Genomic DNA, 21,160 nt, shown 5'->3' with positions numbered 1-21,160 from the left:
GGAAAGACTCTCCTTTCTCCATTGAATTGCTTTTGCTCATTTGTCAATGGTTACATGACTATTTGTGTGGATCTGCTTCTGGGGTGTCTGTATTCTGTTTCATTGATATATGTGTATATTATTTCATTAATACTATGCTATTTTGATTACTGTAGCTTTACTGTAAGTTTTGAAATCATTTAGTATGATTCTTTTAATTTTTTTTATTCTTCAGTATTGCATTTGCTAGTATAGGTCTTTGGTTCTAGGCATGGTTTTAAGTCCTTTACATATATTAACTCACAGTCCTCATTGTAACTCACTAACTGGCCCAAAGAAGTTGAGAGCCCCGTTAAGAATCACAGAGCTAATAAGTGGAGGATGCAAGTCTGGGTGGTATGGCTGCAGAGGCTGACTCATAACCACCCAGCAGATGGCCTCTAAAGGTAATGAAGAAGGAATCCTTGTTTATTTTTAACAACTTAGTTATAATACATATGAGGCAGTTTCCTAGACCTGTTTTGTTGGAAAATAGCCAGCGTAGTGGGGGGTTTCAGAGTTCTTGCTTTAATATCAGAAACTTAGGTTGACACCTGACTCCACCAGTTATAAGCCCCAGCTGGACCTTGAGCAAACAAGGCTCCAAGGTTGGAGTCTTTTCCTATAAAATGAGAACATAGTGGACCCTTTTAATGGTATCCTGCTGGCTTACTAAACAGTTCTCTTTCTCAGCAGCAGCGGGGTGTCTGTGCAGTGTGGTTCTGATCCCTGGTCACAGCAGCTGGTTGAGTCAGGCCAATTAACTTGTCTAGCTTAGGAGTCTGAAACCCAGTAATGGGGGTTTTTGGTGTTCAGGCACCTTTATGCAGTCTAGAGAGCAGGTCTGTCAACATTCACTGTTGCAGTTTCTGGGGTTGCCCCTGGTCTCTGCCTGGCCTGGGCTGATTGCTTTGTGTTTGATTTATTATTTTAGCAACCCCAGTACCTTTAACAATTTTTTAAAAAAGTGTTCTCCTCTTTCTCCTTCTTCCTCTTCTTCTTCTTTCTTTTAGTTTTTTAAAACTTAAGTCGGGCAGAATCAGCTCCTTTTGCTTACAAGTCCTGTAGTTAGTACAGGAATAGTGGTAGCTATCATATTGCTTCAAAGGATTAAATAAGATAACTTACAAAGTACTTAGAAAAGTGCCTGTCAGTAAATACCTGGTAACTAGCAACTTTTCTATTATTTAATAATAGCTCTTGATATTTACCTAGTGCTTTATAATGTAGACTGCATACTCTTTTGTTGCTTGCTTATTCTTTTTAACAACTGGGTGGAAATGACATCCACATTTGATGGATGAGAAAACGGTGATATTGAGGAGCATTCTCAGGATCTTGAGGCTGGCAAGTGGCTGAGCTGGGAACCCTACCAAGGCCCTTTGCTGGCAAATGGGGAGGTCTCACCACTGTTTCAGGCTCCTTTGTGATTTAAGCAGGGATGAGTGATGATGGAGTGGAGAGGCAGTTTCCTTTCCCACTTTTAGTGGGAAAGCCCAGACACTTTCTAGCAGACAGGGTAGAACAGTCTAATTGAAGATGGTGTCTCCTTCTGTGCTTAGGATGAGTTGGGTTGGGGAATTTAGGCCTAGAGTCCTTTTCTGAACTGCCTTCTGAGCCATGGTCAGTGCCTGGAGTCAGCCTGTTTCTAGCTTCATCCATCTGTATCCTGCTGTATTTATTGAACAATCATTTTATTTAGTGCCTTTCCTGTGCCAGACACATGCAGTAAGGACAGAGATGAAAAGATAAATGATACTCATTAAAACTTCTCTCTTTTAAAAGTTACAATATATTAAAGAAATCAGACATGAAAACAGTTAAGCATAATACATTATAGAATCAGAGAGATGAAAACAAGTGTCTGGCAACACAGTAATTTATGGACTGTGCATGCATGCTAAGTTCCTTCAGTTGTGTCTGACTCTTTGTGACCCTATGGACTGTAGCCCTCAGACTCCTCTGTCCATGGGATTCTCTGGGCAAGAACACTGGAGTGGGTTGCCACGCCCTCCTCCAGGGCTTCTTCCCAACCCAGGGATTGAACCCATGTCTCTATTTCCTACGTTGACAGGTTGGTTCTTTACCACTAGCGCCACCTGGGAAGACCAATTTATGGAATACTTACTATTAATATATGGGAGGCATTGTGCTAAATGCTTTACATGAGTTAGTTAACTTAGTCTTCACATCAACCCTGTGAAGGAAGCAGTCATTGTTCCTGTTTTACAGATGGGGAAACTGAGGCAGGAGATGTTAAATAACTTGCGCAGGGTTATACAGATAGGAATTGTGAAGTCAAGTTCCAGAGCCTGCTCTGTTATTTATGACACTGAACTGCTCCCACAGAAGGTCTGAATATATAGTTCTTTCTGGGATAGTTGTTGAGACCTTCAGAGGAGGCATTATTTGAATGGGCTATTAAAGGATGAATTGGAGTTTATAGATGAATTAGGGAAAGAGTGTTTCAAGTAGAAGAGACATGGGAGTTAAAGCACAGAGGGATGGAAGTATGTAATGTGTTCAGGGAATGCTAATAATCTCAGGGGTCGAGGGGTGGCAGGGAATGGTTGGTGATTGAACTCAAAGGGTTAAAGCTAACGCAGCAAGCACTGGGGCACTCTCAGAGGAATTTAAGCAGGGGAGTAGTTACCTAGATATGTTTCAGAAAGATTCTTACAGCAGCAGGGTGGAGGCTGGCTTGGATGTACATCAAAACAGTTTGAAGACAGGGGCACTTGCTGGAAGGCTTACAATAGTCTAGATAAGACAATGCATCACCTCTTGAATAAGACAGTGGATGTGCCTGCATCTGGTGGTTTTGGGAAGTTATACTTCACCGAGTGAAAGAAGAGATGTTACAGGTTCATTCGAGTCCCTCTGGGAAATGCCACCTAAGTGCTCCTTGAAGTAGCCCATCAGGGACTGTTTATTACTGTTCAGACCAAGATAGGGGACTTACACCAGGATGTAAATCAATGCATTGCTTCCTTTGTTGAGAAAGTCTTGGTGCACATATGTGTGTGCACGCACTCACACACACACACACACGGTAAACTTCATGACAAAGTTGATTTACATTCTAGAGCAAGCTTCTATCTCCTAGTAGCCTGATAACAATTTGTAGACCTTCACTAGACCACAACTGTAATTAAAGTAATTTGTTATATAATCAATTTATTATATTTCTTATATGTAGGTATTATACTTTAAGTCTCTTTTTCTCTAAGGTCAAAACTTGCATGTAGAAAACATAGTTTTAACATTCTAAGAGTTTTCTTTTTATTCTACAGGCAAGCCACTTATGTCAAGGACTCCTCTTTTTTTGGAACCTTACATGATCACTTAACCTCAATTGATAATTAATAACTCTCTCCATAGAGATGGGCTCATGACCTCTTCCTGCTCTCCAGTACTGTTAAGAGCTAGTTGCTGTTTAGACCTCAGGTTCTCTCCAACCTTCAAGACTTGGGTTATGATTCCTCTCCAGGGTTTTCAGAAGTGATAGAGCCCTAGAGAGGGGATGGGAGTAATGATCTCTCTATCACTTGAGTGTAAAGCGTAAACTGAATCAACACTTAGCAGTGATGTTATTAAAGGGATTCAAACATCGGTAAAGTGTCTGAACTAACAGATCTTAAAGATTCTTTGTGACCCTGAGATTTTTTTGATTTGACTAAGATCACAGAACTTACAGCAGAATGGGGCTGGCCTCTGGGTCTCCCGACCCTCTGTCATACTGCTTCCCTGCTTGATTTCAAGTCTCCTCCCCTCAGTCCTTTACCAAGAGCAAGAGAAGAAATGACAGGCTCCTCAGAGGATGAAACAGATGCCGAGGATCTTCATTTAACCATGGGAGCTTTGGAGGCTTTCTTTCTGCTAATTAGCACAGCAAAATGATTTACATACTTTGTGTGTGTGCTAAGTCACTTCAGTTGTGTCCAACTCTTTGAGACCCTATGGACTTTGAGACCCTATGGACTTTAGGAGTCCACTAGGCTCCTCTCTCCATGGGATTCTCCAGGCAAGAATACTGGAGTGGGTTGCTATGCCCTCCTCCAAGGTTTACATACTGTGCGTGCGTGCGTGCCTAGTCATTCCAGTCATGTCCGACTCTCTGAGACCCCATGGACCATGGCCTGCCAGGCTCCTCTGTCCATGGGATTCTCCAGGCAAGAATACTGGAGTGGGTTGCCATTTCCTTCTCCAGTGAGAAAGTATGAAGTGAGTGAAGTGAGTGAAGTGAAGTTGCTCAGTTGTGTCCGACTCTTTGCGACCCCATGGATTGTAGCCTACCAGGCTCCCGCGTCCATGGGATTTTCCAGGCAAGAGTACTGGAGTGGGTTGCCATTTCCTTCTCCATTACATACTGTATTGAGATCTAAATTTAGGTAGCAGATGGGCTGACACTGATGTTCTAAAGTACGCATTGGGAAGATAATTCCCAGTCTCCTGAGGAAAGAGGTGTCAAAAGCAATTTTACTGGGAGCTTATCTATAATTTGGCTCTTCCAACTCTGGTTTGCCCCAGCAATGAGCCACATAATTTGCCTTGAAAGGCCACCCCTTGATTTGAACACAGTCTGTACAGATGGCAGTTTAACATAGTGCCTAGTGTTGATTCTCTGCATTTTTATTGGTTTGCCTTTTCTAAATTCTATTTAATTATAGTGGTGCCCATTGTTGTTTCAGTTACATATTGTTGGACTTTCATCATAAACCCTTAACTGAAGATCAGAGTTGGTCAGAAAGTTTTTGGAAACAGATATTTGTCAGTGTCAGTTCGTCAAAGGCTTAGCACTTAGTTTGGGGTATAGGACCAGGGGAAAAAAAAGAACTTCAAAAAGTGTGTGCCATAATTCTCTGAAATCCACTGTGACTTCACCATTGTCCAGACTTACAGCTCATCACTTTAGCTTTGCTGCTCACCAGCTGTGTGGGTGGGCATGTTACTTAGCTTCTCTGAGTCTGTTTTGTTATTATAAAGTAGAGATAAGTCCAAATCCATGGTATGATTGTGAGAATAAACACCTCATGTCAGAGGTGCTTAGTCCACGTTCAGGCAGTTGGCAAGTTGCCAGGCAGAGTTTAACCTGAGTCTATGGCACATGCATTATCCATTGTACCTGGATGTCTCTCTGGACCATGTGATGCCATTTTATTTCTGCCTCCATGGTTTTGCTTGTGAGCCGGAGTTGGGTATGGCCTAATGTTTAATGACCTGGTTTTGATGTCAGGCAATCCGGCTGGCGTTTCAATACTCTGTTGTGAGACATGGTGAATTAACTGACCTCTTCAAGCCTTAGTTTCCTCTGTTGATAAAGTGGGAGAAGTAGTTGCACCCACCTTCCTGTAACGTAGTCAGGATTAACTGAGGTGAGGCTTGTGAATGCTTTGTCAAGATAACCATGAGTCCACTTATTGAGCTCCTGTTTTGTGTTGGTCCTGGAGATAGAGTGGTAGGCAAACTGGACAGCACCTGCCATCATGGAATGGCCAGGTCTAATGAATGTGTAACTAGACACAGTTATAAATGTGGAAGTAAACAATTACAAGTAATTACAGGGGTTCAAAGTCTTTAAAAGAGAAAAAGTGCTGGGAGCACTTAGAGGGGGACCCAGCCAAGTCTGGGGATCACATAATATTTCACTGATAATGTGGTATTGAAGATTGGTGTGAAGGATAAAGGGCAGATAACTGGGTCCAGAGGCAGAGAAAGACGGTTCCAGGAGAGGGAATAGCATGTGTTTAAACTCAGAGGCAGGAGAGCATGTGGTAGGTTTTGAAGGTGTGAAAAAAGTATGATATGTAAGTGTAAGATGTAAGATGTTGTAACGTGTAAGTAAAATGCCATTGCTATTATCGTAAATTCTAAGGCTACTGAATCCTAGCTCATAAGTTGAGGGTTTGTCTTAAGTCTCATTTTACCCTTTTCTTTCATGAAGTTATCTTTGACTACTTCAGAACTGACGCTTTTCTATTCTAAAAACTCATAGCATGGTCTGTACTATATATTTCAACACTTATGTTCCTTAAAACATGTTCTTAAAGTTTATGTATCTTTCTTGAATCAGATTGATGGAAAGTCCCTTGAGGAGAGAGCCTTGATTTTATATTATCTGGGTCTCCCGAGGGCTGAGCATATGCTGAGTCTGCAGTGATCAACAAATATATAATGCTTGATGTTGGAAATAGTCCACCAAAAAATTTATAATATACCCTGTTATGTAGGTACAGTGCCACATGCTAAACTTGGGAGTGCATGCATTTTGGATCTGAATAAGTGTATTTGAACCCTGACTTCGCGATTTTGCATATGTGTGATCTTAGACGAATCACTCTTTTTGAGCCTCAGTTTCCTTGAAAAAACAATGAGGATAATATTATACAGTTCATTGATTTTTAAGACTCATTTTTTTCCTTCACATTTTAATGTATCTAGAACTTACATGTGTCTTACATGAATGATATATTATAATTGGTAGTATTCTTTTCTTCCTTGTTGGTGCATAAAATAATGGTGTGTCTTAATATTCAGTAGCATTTTAAGATTTGATGAAGTACAGTAACTTTTACTTTTTCTAAGATTGTTGTGAAAATTCGAGATGAAGTACACAATTCATCTGGTATTTACCTGATGCTTCCACGACAGAATGAAGACTGTAAAATCGGACTCAAGACTCGGTACAGCTTTGCAAATTGTCAAAGTTAAAAACTGTGATGGCCCATGCTTAGTGAAGCATTCCAAAGTTCAGAGCCACCTACCCTTAGCCTTCATGCCTCCAGATGTATTTTGCCAGTTTTAATATCATTAAGGTTCATGGCAAAATGCTCTAGATGCTGGGGTCTTTGAGAAGCTCTCTCTCCTGCCCAGGTTTGAACTAACTGAGAAATAAGATGAAAGAACCAGCAGAGGGAAAACCAGAATGTCACTAGTTCTAGGTTAGAGTATGTAGCTTATATCTGTGGGTAACTAGGCTCCCTGTTACTGCGCCCGGAACTAACCTATGCGTCATGGTGCACCAGTAGGGAAGGTGTGGAGGAACCAAGGATCTGGGTGCTCTATGCTCTCTCCCAGAAGAGAAGGGAGGAGAAAGGAGCAGATAGCACAGGAGGCTCACAGATAAGATCAGTCACTCCTCAGCCCAAGAGAGGAACTCCAACAGGGACCCCACAAAGGAAAGGAGACTTTTGGAGTCAGGTATCACCCTTATGGCAGAAAGTGAAGAGGAACTAAAAAGCCTCTTGATGAAAGTGAAAGAGGAGAGTGAAAAAGTTGGCTTAAAGCTCAACATTCAGAAAACGAAGATCATGGCATCTGGTCCCATCACTTCATGGGAAATAAATGGTGAAACAGTGGAAACAGTGTCACACTTTATTTTTTGGGCTCCAAAATCACTGCAGATGGTGACTGCAGCCATGAAATTAAAAGATGCTTACTCCTTGGAAGGAAAGTTATGACCAAGCTAGATAGCATATTGAAAAGCAGAGACATTGCTTTGCCAACAAAGGTCCATCTAGTCAAGGCTATGGTTTTTCCAGTAGTCATGTATGGATGTGAGAGTTGGACTGTGAAGAAAGCTGAGCACTGAAGAATTGATGCTTTTGAACTGTGGTGTTGGAGAAGAGGCTTGAGAATCCCTTGGACTGCAAGGAGATCCAACCAGTCCATTCGGAAGGAGATCAGCCCTGGGATTTCTTTGGAAGGAATGATGCTAAAGCTGAAACTCCAGTACTTTGGCCACTTCATGCTAAGAGTTGACTCACTGGAAAAGACTCTGATGCTGGGAGGGATTGGGGGCAGGAGGAGAAGGGGATAACAGAGGATGAGATGGCTGGATGGCATCACTGACTCAATGGACGTGAGTCTGAGTGAACTCCAGGAGTTGGTGATGGACAGGGAGGCCTGGTGTGCTGCAATTCATGGGGTCACAAAGAGTCGGACATGACTGAGTGACTGAACTGAACTGAACTGAACACACTGTATTGAGTAGGCAAAAATAAAAAAAATTAGGAAATAGAAAAGAAAGGATGGTGTTAGTCAATGACAAGGCTGATGTTGTGGAATCAGAATGAAAAAGTATATTTGATTGAAAAAAAAATGGGCGTTTAAAAAATATCCAAGACTTTAAAAAATGCAGAATGTAGTAGTAAATTGCATTGCTGAAGAGAGGAGATAAAAATGTTTAAAAGGGAAATTATTTCAAAGGTTTATATTAGATTCTGTCAAGCCTGGTTCATTAGCGAACTGTTCATCTCTTCACCCACCAGGGAGTTGGCATGGAAGAGAGATCCATGGTGTTAAGAAAAAGCCATGAGTGTGTTTTGCACCGCATATGGTTTAGCTTTGTTTTTGTGTCAGACAAGGTAGTTTAATTTACAAGTGGAGTTTTGATACACTCAGGACTCTGAATAAGTGTTGGGTGGGTAGGGGTTAGTCTTGTGAAAGGCAGACAAACCACAGTAGCTCATTTCCTTTCATTGATCCTAGCCCAAAGCATTGCTGTTGCATCTTAGATACTAAAACCCTTGATTCACATAAGAATAGTCTGGTGCAATCTGGAAGGATGTTGTCATGGTCTCTCAGAAGTAAATAATATTAATTTTTAAACACTCCCCAGGAATAATTAACATGATCTCAAGTATTCTAAAGCATTAGGATATACAGTATTTCTTTTAGTGGAAGAAATAGCCAAATATTTTGAGAAAAGTATGAAGGTGGAACTGTGTATTTTTAAGGACTAAATCTTTCTTCTGTTTGTTCTTAATTCACTGAGGCTATTGTGTGTGTGTTTTGGGGAGAATGTTATCCTAAATAATAATACAGAGATACTCTATAATCTCCTCCTTAAGAAACTTTCTGATAGAGTCTACCTCTTATGCTATCTTGGCGTTTCTCTAGTAGAACTATGGATGTTGTCTAACCACTGTTTTCATTTTTATGAATGTCTTTCTAATATACACACAACTACATTAAAATTTTTATAATTATGGAATTTTAAGTATCATATATATAAATTTGGGATCCCCAGGTGGCTCAGTGGTAAAGAATCTGCTTGTCAGTGCAGGAGATGTGGGTTCAATCCCTATGCCATGAATATCTCATGGAGGAGGAAATGGCAACCCACTCCAGTACTCTTGCCTGGGCAATCCCATGGACAGAGGAGCCTGGAGGGCTACAGTTCATGGGGTGGCAAAGAGTCAGACACGACTCAGCAACTGAGCATATATACATTTTATGTGTATAAAGTATATGAAAAATTTTATGTAAGTAAAATCATATATAGTTATATATTTTATTATTATGTATATATCTATATAAGATAGTTTAATTGACAATGTTAATATACAAACTTAGATCATATTTGCATATATTTTAATATATGTAGTTATATATATCTTATAAAACACATATGTATGTTTGTAGTCTGCCCATTTCTCTTTTGGTGAAGGGAATGACAATCCACTCCAGTATTCTTTCCTGGAGAATCCCATGGACACAGAAGCCTGGGGGGCTGCAGTCCAGGGGATTGCAAAGAGTTGGACACAACTGAGCAACTAACACAATACATTTCTCTTTTAATTAGTAATAAATCATGAAGACTCTTTTTTTTGATCAATAAACATTTCTATAATGTGCTCCTTAATGGTATCCATGTATTCCATTGTATGAAAACTGATTATTTACTTACCAATCTGCCTTTGATGGACATTTAGGTTTCTGATTTTTCTGTTGTATAAGTGACATCATAAACATCTTTCCACATTCTTTTTTGTGCACATCATTGATTGCTTCCTTTGTGTATTTTTTAGTGGTGTTTTTGCTGGATCAACATTATTCTTAAAATGAAAGACTTTGGACATGTAAAACCAAAGCAACCTCCAGAAAGGCTGAAATTTAAGTTTATACTACCTTCGAGTTTCTTGAGTGTGCTTATTTTTCCATACCTTCTCACACCAGAGAATCTCATCATTTTTAACGTCAGGCGAGAATATACAATTGACCCTTGAACATCATGGGGGTTAGGGGCACTGACCCTCTGTGTATAATCTATAGTCAGCCCTTTGTATCTTCAGTTCTATGTCAAGAGATTTAGCCAACCATAGATCATGCAGTACTGCAGTATTTACTGTTGAGAAACAATTCACATGTAATTGAACCCATGCAGTTTAAACCTATGTTATTCAAGTGTCATCTGTGTTTTCATTTTTTTGATTTTTTGATGATAAATACTGCTAAGCTATTACTTTACAGCAAAACTGAAATCATGAAGTTTTGGTTTGATTCCTTTGCTTTGAATCCCTTGGAGTCAGCTGCTCCCAGGCATAGGCTTTTGGGGTAGGCCTGGCCAGGATGGGGAACTGTGGGAAAAGGAGTGAAATAAAGGTAGTTTGAGAATATCACTTCCCTCTAAGAGAAGTACCAAAAACTGAAAAAGAATTACAGAGAAATGAAACAGAGAAATCAAAGACTTAAAAAAAAAAAAAAAAAACAAGATTCTCCTTGGGTCTATTATATGAAAATAAAATTTCTTTCTCCCTGTTAGTTACCTTACCCCTTGGTCACTGTTCCAGAGCTTGAGACAGACTGTTTGCCTATACTTGGACTAATGTGGGTGAAATGATTTTTGTGTGATCTTTTAAGACTGGAGATCCCAATCACATCTTTAATATTTCATCTCCAGAAAAAATACTTTCCACATTACTAACATTGGGAACATAAGTTATTGGTCATTTGGGGAACTACTTATCCTTTTATTTTTCAAATTTAAACATTAACCAAGGCAATCTGAGCTTTGCCTTTTTTTTTTTCTCTTGGGTAACTTGATTCTCCAATTATGAATAATGATTATTTAATGTCTGTTAATTCTATGGCAGTTTAGGGTGAATTCTAATTAGCCTTTTCCCTACAATATGTGGTTTGTGGCTTGAAAGTCTTTCTAATGCCTCCCCACCCTGAAACTAATGACTCAGAACCAAGAAAGACTGACACAGATATTCATATTAGACTGGGGCTGCTAATGCTCCAGAGAGTGCCCACGCCCTCTTGCAGCCTTGCTGCTCCATGGTGGGTAATGCCCCCCACCACGCTGGTCTCAGTATGGTTCCTGCTGTGCAGTGCACCCAGAAGGCTTGGCTTGGCTCACATGATGCTCATTTCTGGGGGGTCATAAGCACTATTTCTTCACTGGAGTCCTAAGTAGTCATTTTCCCTAGTGCTTTAAAAAGATTAAAATGTGGTTTTAGGGATAATCATCTCCCAGATTTTTGTGAAGTGTCTCTGATCCTAATTAATGGTATCAACAGATTCAGAGAGAGTAAAGAAAGATGTCTGTGGCTTCTGATTTAAATTAGGCTATCTGTATTGATTGGTCATTGTCTTAGTCTGTTCAGGCTGCTATAGCAGAATACTATAGACTGTATGACTTACAAACAACAGAAATCTATTTCTCACAGCTCTGGAGGCCGGAAGTCTGAGGTCAGGGTTCTCAGGTTCTGGTAAGAGCCCTTTTCCAGTTTACAGACTGCTGACTTCTCGTTGCATCCTCACATGGCAGAATGAGAACAAGCTTTTTTTTTTAGCCTCTTTTTACAAGGATACTAATCCAATTCATGAGCCATTATATTAGGGATTAGGTTAGGTTTCAACACATGTATTTTTGAAGAACATAAGCATTCGCAACGCTCACCAGCATTGGTATGTAGATAAGAAGAATCATGCTCACGTGCTCAGTTGTGTCTGACCCTTTTTTTGACCCTATGGACTATGGTCTGCTGGGCTCCTCTGTTCATGAGATTTTCCAGGCAAGCATACTGGAGTGAGTTGCCATTTCCTCCTCCAGGGGATTTTCCTGACCCAGAGACTGAACCCTAGTCTCCTGCATTGCACGCAGACTCATTACTGCTTGAGCCATCGGTAAAGCCCTGGTATGTAGATAATTGAAGATTAACTATGACTTTCTAGAACAAAATAACAGTTCTTTCCTGAGCATAATGTATAAACTGGGTTTAAAAGATGAGTTAAATCATAAAAAAGTTGCTGCTAATTTTATCCTATTGCTATTGCTATTGCTAAGTCACTTTAGTCGTGTCCGACCCTGTGCAACCCCATAGATGGCAGCCCACCAGGCTCCCCCCATCCTTGGCATTCTCCAGGCAAGAACACTGGAGTGGGTTGCCATTTCCTTCTCCAATGCATGAAAGTGAAAGGGAAGTCACTCAGTCGTGTCCGACCCTCAGCGACCCCATGGACTGCAGCCTACCAGGCTCCTCCGTCCATGGGATTTTCCAGGCAAGAGTACTGGAGTGGGGTGCCATTGCCTTCTCTGAATTTTATCCTATATGTCATGTCATTCAAAATATTTAAAGAAGGGAGAATTCTGTTCAATAAAATTTTTGATTGAGTTAAATAGAGGGAAGTAGAGAGTTATTGCTTAATGAATACAGAGGTTCAGTTTTGCAAGGTGAAAAGGGATAGATGGTGGTATTTGCACAACAATGTGAATATATTTAATATCACTGAACAATGGTTAATGGGGTAAATTTTATGTTATTTGTTTTTCACCACAAATGAAAAAGAATAATATGAGATTCCTTTTGGAGAGCTTTTTGATCCATGTTTTGACTTAGTAAATATGGAAGGTTAAATATAGCTTTGTGTATCTCCTGGCTGTTCGAGAGTCATCATTCTGCATGCAATCCTCATTTTATAGGACGGGAGACGCAGAATGTGTTTGGATCCAGGACATCTTTGAGAAGGAGTTTAAAAATTTTCTTATATTGCTGTGCATTCCTATAATTTGCATTCTTCTCCTAAATGTGCAGAGAGAAAAATAATTTGGATCCCAATTAATTGGGCTCTAATTGATCTTTGTTTTAGGCTGTATATTAAAAGATCAGCCACCTAAGGTATTGAATCATAATGATTTTGTATGTAACTGTACAGGAAGAAAACGTTTAGTTGCAGCTTTCTTCAAATTCATGCTTTCCCTCAGCCATTGTGCTGTGTTCTTGAGACCCAGTGAATTTTTTGAAGGTCAGCTGTGGTGCAGAGGAGAATTAATATTAAAATGCATTTAATAAATAAGCTGTCAGATGATTCCGTAAGATACCATAGCAGCTGAAAACCTTCTTTCCGATCACTATATACAGGGGGAATGATGGTTAATATAGAGTCTCTGTTGGTGTCTCATAACAGGCCTTCAGTAATCATTTCTATCCCAGTCTTGCTCCATTGATGTCATCAGTCTTGAGTGACGGAGCAATTTTCTCACAGAAGACAGCCCCTCCCTGGAAAGGAGAGATAGTCATCTACCAGTATAAAGGGAGGAGAATAGAAACAAAATCACAGATTTGGCAGAGAAAGCCTGCATACTGACCCTGTGTTCCTGGCAGTTTGAGTGAGGTTTTGGTCTTTGGTTTAAATTGTCATGATTATTTAATAGCATGTTATGGGGCCATGATTTTGAACTCTGTGCTCTTCATGGGCTCTGCCTGAAGGCAGAAGCTTAGGAAGATTAAACATTAATTAAAGTATCCAAAGCAACTACATAGAACAAAAAGTGTAAGAAGCAGAAAAATAACTGGCCTCCCCACTAGGGAGAGTCATTTTTAAAAGGAAGATCTCATACTGTGCTTTAGAGATGAATGTAATAGGACTTCACTAAACCCAAAGGCATGAGTAATTTCTCGGAAGAGTATTCTGCCTCTGATTCTTTAAAAAAAATCAGAAAAGCTCAGCAGATTTTGGATCATCTCAGGGGCCTTAATGGTATGGAGAGAAAGGAAACAAGACCCTGTTCAAGTTGTAACTGTACTTGATGTTTATTGAGAAACCACAGAGGGGATGGGAGATGGGGTTCCCAAGCCTGACTGGATGCCTTTCCTTCCTGGAGATTCCAGTCCAGTATTTTGGATGTAGACCTAGGAGTCTGTGTTTCGCAAAGATTCCTTGTGTGCAGCATGGTTTGAAAACTACTGGTCAAGGTCAATAGTTTTCATGAAAATGGGAGAGAGAGTAGTAGTACAGAGGGAAATTGACAAAGAGGGAGAAGGAGTTTTGGAACCCTTTGTCCAAATATCTGAGGAAGAAGAATATGTAAATCCATCCACAGCAGAGCTCTGCTGGCTGAACTGGAGGCAGGAGAACTTTCTTAGTTTCCAAGGTCTGAGCAAGGCAGATTCACTCCTCATGCACTGGCCGGTGTAATGGCATTTCTTTCTTCCCTGTCTGCTGCTCCACCTTCAGCCTCTCTCCGCTGCCTCTTCCCTGTGTATAAACACTTCATGCACTTGATATATATATATAAAAATGGAACCCTTCAACGCAGGAGACACAAGAGACATGGGTTCGATCACTAGGTTTGAAAGATCCCCTGGAGAAGGAACCCTCTCCAGTGTTCTCGGCCAGGAAATATCATGGACAGAGAAGCCTGGTGTGCTGCAATCCATGGGGTCACAAAGAGTCGAACACAACTGAGCAACTGAGCACTCATGCAATTCATTTCACATTTCTGCTTTGTTTTTCTTCATAGCACATTTCATCACCTGACATTGTTTATTTTGTTGTATTTGTCATACAAGCTCTGTGAGGGTAGGACCTTTGTATTTTTTTACTGAAGATCCCCAGGTCTAGAAAAGTACCCAACACATAGTAGGTGTTGAGAAAGAATTTGTTGAACAAATGTATTATTAGTAGATCTGGATTTTCAGTTTGATCACTTATTATTAGCTTTATCGCTTGTTATCTGTGTGACATTCAGTGCGTTATTCTTCAGAGTTTTCTCATTAAAAGAATGACTGTTGAACAGCATTGAGGTTAGGGGCACCAATCTTTCAGGTGGTTAAAATCTGCATATAATTTATAGTTGGCCTCCATATCAATTGGGCTCCCCTTGTGGCTCAGCTGGTAAAGAATCCACCTGCAATGTGCGAGACCTGGGTTCAATCCCTGGGTTGGGAAGATCCCCTGGAGAAGAGAAAGGCTACGCACTCCAGTATGCTGGCCTGGAGAATGCCATGGACTGTATAGCCCAGGGGGTTGCAAAGAGTCGGACATGACTGAGCGACTTTCTTTCTTTCTTTCCATATCAGTTGTATCTCGGTATCCTGAGCCCCACAGCTGTGGACTCAACCAGATGTGGCTGGAGTAGTACTGTAACATTTACTATTGAAAAAATCCACTTATAAGTGGACCCTTGCAGTTCAAACCTATGTTGTTCAAAGATCAACTGTAACTTTTGTTTCATGGTGTACTTTTGCAGAATAGAACTAATGTGTAAGTTTCCAACAAAAGTGTTAGATCAAGTTTGCACTAAAAATATAATAGCTGTCATTATTGTTGCTGTTGTTGTTGTTAGTATTTATTGGGGTTTGATTTAAAAAACTGAATTTATTCAGGCATGGATTGGATTTCAATGAAAGTGGGATCCAGGAAGTGACTGCAATCCCATAGGACAGTTTTGGTTGCTTCTATTCCACTTCTCCTAAAACAGTGTGGGCTACCTGCTAATGGTTCTAGGGTTTTTGCTTGAAGGATCTTTGCATAAGTGAGAACTTCCATGGTGTAAATTTTCCTACTGTTCTTAAGCAAATCTTTAAAATTAAATACAACTATAGAATGGAGTGGAGAAGGAAATGGCAACCCACTCCAGTGTTCTTTCCTGGAGAATCCCAGGGACAGGGGAGCCTGGTGGGCTGCCGTCTGTGGGGTCGCACAGAGTCAGACATGACTGAAGCGACTTAGCAAGCAAGCAATAGAATGGAGACTATTCAATTTTTTTCAATTGCATCAGGTTTATGAAGGTTTTTCAATTGTATAGAGTTCATTCTGTATCTTTTTATACTTAATCAATATGCAATATTTTAAGTGCCTGTATCATTCATATGTTAAGGAGATAATATCCATGGTAACCAACTCTTTTTCATGTTAGCCAAAAAAATATGGTTAGTGCTCAATTCTGTGAAAAGCATGCATGCAGATAGTTTGCTCATTAACCAGGTTTGGTGTCATTCACACACTTACACTGTTAATAATTGCTGGCTATTAATATTGTAAATTTAGTTCAAATACTGTAAATGTCTGTTCTTTCAAGACCGAATGTTAAGATTGGAATTTAGTACAAGTATGTATAAATCATTTCAAATAAAAAAAAATGAATGCAAATCAGAGACCAGCTGGAGGGAGATTTGCATGATTATTTTAATGTTATGACAGGACACGAACACTCAGAAATTTGAATCAGAATGCTATTTCTTATACCTGCAAGGGTTGTTGAATGTCTCTTATGATGTGGCCAAGTACCACCCTGTTTTATTAGCAGATCCTACTGATAAAAATTTGAGGGTCCAGTGTCAAGCTCACTTTGTTTATGTTTTCTCTGTAGGCTGGGTTTGAAGATTGAAATGGAATAAGCCTTTTCACCAAACTAAGCAGTGCTTAGCACTTACACTGGTGTTCTTTAGAATCACTCCAGGGTTTTTCAAGAGATAAATCATGCCATTTGATTATTGGCAACCATTTGTCCACTCAGCACCCTAATTCATAATGCTCTCTGTGTACTGCACAGCCACACTTAAGACAGAAGAAAAGAGTAACAACAATGCCATTTTTTGCCAGTGAGTCTGGACGTTGTCTTTTCTGTAGCCTGGCTGATTGGGTCTTGTTGCAGATCATTTCTCATAAATGTGTTAAATCCTTTACTGATATTCATAAAACCTCAAAATGATGACTTCATAGGAGATTCTTTTCTTTTTTGAGGCGTGATTATCTATCTACTTTTAGTTTGCTCTGTTGCACTGGGAGTGTGTGTGTGTGTGTGTGTGTGTAACGTCCTCTCACCTTTTTAGCAATGATTCTCATTTTAATTATTCTAATGAATTGCTGATTAAAATAAACTTTGATGGTCATGTTTATTTTTAAACATTGAAGATGATTTTGCTTTGAAAAGATAGCTGGACAAGTGTTTCTTAAAATCAATAAGTAAGGTTATTTCTCCACATAAACAAAGTAATTTTTAGAAACAGAACACTTTATATATTGCCTGATGCTTCTGTCTGGTATGGTAGTTGAAGAGCATAAAGTTATAACAGAGATTTTCATTTTAATGGGAGAGTTGTAATACCCTCATAATTTTTTTTTTTACTTCTCATTAGTTTTTACAACCTATGAATTACCTAAAACAACTTCAGTCATTTGAATTTTGACTTGCCACTTATTTTCCTGTGAGCGAAATTGTCATTTGAGAAATAGAGCCTATATTTATGGCTTTGGTGTCTAAGGCTATACGTGAGGAATATTACAGAGTTTGCAGATGCTGGCATGTGTTCTAATGCTGTCTATTTGGGGCTCTGTTCAATATAGGATTATGGAGAAGAATAGAAAAGAATGACAATGAAGTAGTAGTTACTGTCAATCTTTTGGTAATATAATGAGAATTTAGGAGGCTTTTCTATACACCAGTTTAGCTCTACTATTTTAGACTTGTCTGGAGGACATTTTGTATGATTTACTATAAGGTTATTTCTTCAGTTCATTTATTCATTGATATATTATTACATTATTATTTACCTATAAAAAAGGTCAGCACAAGACTTCAAGTCTTAGTGTCCTTTTTGTCGTTGCTGTTGTCTATAATAAATTTCAATAATGGCCTTTTTAGGGGAGTGGGTAGAGACAAGTAATAACTATATGTACATATATACCTCATATATGTTATTGAATATGTATCATATATATGTTTTGGAAGGGTGGAGACAAGTAATGTTTATATGTGCATATACATGTTATTGATTGTGCTATATATGTTACTGAAACTTCAGCTCATTGTCATATACTACATGTACATTGAGACACAGTCCAATGTATGCATCCATATAAAATTATAACTGTGGATGCCATTTAGTGTTTAGTTTCTCTTGTTTCTCTGTGCCACTTCTTTTCTCCCTCTTTACTCTGAGTCTATCCAAGTAACCCATTTTAATAACTATTTTTATAATTCTTCATCATTTTCTTCCTTTAGCTCATTTCCAATCGTTAACTGTGTTATATGATCATCCTTATGTGAGCAAAATGCATCTCCATGGGAGCATTTCTCTGAGAAAACTGTTTCTGCTTCATTATAGATAAGCTAGCTTATCCAGGTCACAAAGTTCAGAGAGTTCTAGCTTTTCCCAGGTTTTCCCAGGACTAAAACTCGGAATACAAAATTGACCATTGACACTTTGAGCAAGGTCACGTGGAGCAAACCAACTAATGAGACCCATCAGTGGGAGGTGATGCTGTTTGGGCTTGGGCTGGAAATCATGCTCACTCTAGGGAGGTCAATGTGACTGATCAGAGGATGCTCTGTCACACACAATGCGTTGTGTTGGCTGGGGGGGGGGGGTCTCCTTTAGACCTATTTATCCATGAGGGAGAGTTCTTATGTATCCAACTGTCTTATTTTGAGTTAAAAGCTTTGCCGGTGAGGATTTGCTCCAGTTTTCTTCCCACACTTTCCAGCTGAGCACAGCCATGCTCTTGTCCCTGATGAGGAATGATAATGATAATGATCCTGAGTGTGATCTGATAGCAACAGGGACCACTTCCTGACCACTAGATGTTCTCCCCTGCACTAACCACTTTAAGCAGCCTGTCTCTTAACCTTTGTCACAACCCACAGCCCCATGAGCTATGGATAACCATATCTCCACTTTACAAGTGGAGAAATAGGATCAGAGAGGTAAAGTCACTTGCAGGTGGTCACCAGGCTAGTGAGAGGTGGAGCTGAGACTTGAATCTAGGGCTTCAGTTCTTCCAAACCCAAGCCAGTGTCATTCAGTGCTTCTGCTTCTCTTGATGCCTGACTTTGAGTTCAGTTCAAAAGCTACTCACTGTGCCCTTCCTGTGGGTCTACAGGGGCTGTTGCCAGCACTGCAGAATCAGAGATGACCAAGACATGGGCTTTGCATGGAGAAACTTACAGACAAATAGAGGAGGTAGACATGTAAATCATTTTACTGTAACATAGCTGTGTAGCACTAGGATGTAAGCTCCAGGAGAAGAGGGCTTTTCTTTGTCTGTTTCATTCCAAAGCACTTAAAATAGCACTTGGAACATAGTAGGCACTTAAATGCATGTATGCACATACCATGGAGGGAGACGCTTTTTGCCTTGTCTGTGGTTTTCATCTGTGCTCTCACTCTGAACCCTACTCCTGACCCCTGATCCCTGGATAGCCTTGCCCACCAGCTTCTGGCACACTCTACTGCCCTTCCATTGCACAAATGCTTTATGGAACACACGCAGTGTTCCAGATATGGCTTTGGCATTAGGGACATAAAGATGGACAGACCAGGCACAGGTTCTGTCCTCATGGAGGAATACTCATACTCAGACAATCCGAATTCAACTCAGCTCCTCCCTCACACATGATCCTCTGCTCCCCACCCCCATCGCTGTGTCATTAGCAGAATTGATTCTCATGGCAGAGAAGACCTACACACCACAAGTCTGACTTGATCAGATGCTGTACCCAATAACTTTCTCTGTAAAGACCTCCTGCCACAGATTCTCACATGAAGTCTACTTCTTTATTCATATCTCATTATCCACAGAGGAAAGAAGTAGATCAAAATAAACTCATTGACCACTGAGAAGATTGTTAACAGGTATGAGTTCCCTACTATGTGCCAGGCAATATTCTGGGCATTTCCTCCTTCATTTAATTTACAAAGTCACCCTGAGAATAAAGTGATATTTTCTCTGTTTTTCCAGATAAGTCCCAGTGAGGTTAGTAGGGTGTCCAGACTCAGAGGAACAAAGGAGTGATCAAGTGGGGATGAGGAATGAAGCTCAGTCTCCCTGCCAACCTGCTTGTCTGGTTGTCAAGGCTTGTCTGGGAATACCATGATGTATTCCCAAGGCCATGAGAAAGGATCCAGGAGGGCTGGAGAGTGAGTGGCCCTGGGTGCCTATTTATATCAGTGCCCTGAAAATTGTACCTGTAACTCATTGCTGCCATCGTCTGTTTCCTGTAGCCTCATGGGGGGCATTTCTCATGTTCCTCTATAGATTAATGAGCTTGCATATGGTACTTCCACTCTACGGCAGTCTCTAAGAGTTCCCCGAAGATTCATGTAGAGATCACAATTATTTAGGTTCTAAATTACCCTTGTCCAGTTTTAAGAAGATGAGCAGTATTTTCACCCTCTCAACAATGATTCTTAAGGCTTATTGCTGCAATAATATCACATTTAGTTTCCAAGGAAACTGCATATCCATTCCTTCTCTCCATCCCTTCCCTCCCACTTTCTCAAGCCTGAATTTTTTTTAATTTTAAACTCAAAATGTGCCATTGTAGCCTCCTGCTATTGTTAAAGTTTTGGTTCTGGCACCAGTTCCTAAGAAATTACAGTTTTATTTCTGATCTTCTTAATGTTTTGGATGCATCTCTGCAGAGTAGCCATGCATTCTAAATGGCACTGAAACAAATTATTGCCTTCATTATGACGTACAATAGAGGAATGCATCACACTTCAGAGTCACAGCTTCTTTAGCCAAAATACCCTGGTTGTTTAACATACTGTAGTTCTATAATTGCTTACTTGATATCCCATTGTGAGGCTTGGAAATAAAAGAAAGGTTAGGCTATGATATATATTTTACTCTCAGTGCATATCTATAATATATTCTGGTTAACTGTATATATTCAATAAATTTGCAACGTCCAGATGAATTAATTACTGCATCTAAGCATCACTTTTTCATCGATTATGCTAGTAGTTAATAAAAAATATACTTGGACATTCCATAGACCACTGGATATGTTACTATGAAAGGCAAAGAAGTATGTACTTACTTTGTAATACTATGGGAAGGCAGAGGGTAGCCACACAGTGCCATAGGATGCAGGCATTCAGATCCACTGCTTAGGCATTTGAGCTATGTTGATTGAAATGTTTCTCTTCTGTCTCATCAATTTCCCTACCCTATCCTATGCTGCACACACACACACACACACACACACACACACACACTCATCTCCTTGTAGAAAACAGCAGAGAACAGCCCTGTGTTTACAGAGACCCACTTGTGGCTGTGTGTACGTGTGTATAGCAGCTAATGTCCATTCCCTGGGTCCATCCTGGGGATTGCATTGAGC

General features: G+C 40.0%; 1 protein-coding gene across 1 annotated transcript in view; it reads left to right on the top strand.

Annotated features, from left to right (window-relative positions):
• The window catches only part of ST6GALNAC3 (ST6 N-acetylgalactosaminide alpha-2,6-sialyltransferase 3), a 623,516-nt gene that overhangs the window by 88,215 nt on the left and 514,141 nt on the right, over window positions 1-21,160 (top strand). The window lies entirely within an intron of this gene.

Source organism: Bubalus kerabau, chromosome 6 (assembly GCF_029407905.1).
Source record: "Bubalus kerabau isolate K-KA32 ecotype Philippines breed swamp buffalo chromosome 6, PCC_UOA_SB_1v2, whole genome shotgun sequence".
NCBI lineage: Eukaryota > Metazoa > Chordata > Mammalia > Artiodactyla > Bovidae > Bubalus > Bubalus kerabau.
The sequence above is the reverse complement of the archived record's forward strand: the minus strand, read 5'-3'. Positions and strand labels throughout refer to the sequence as shown.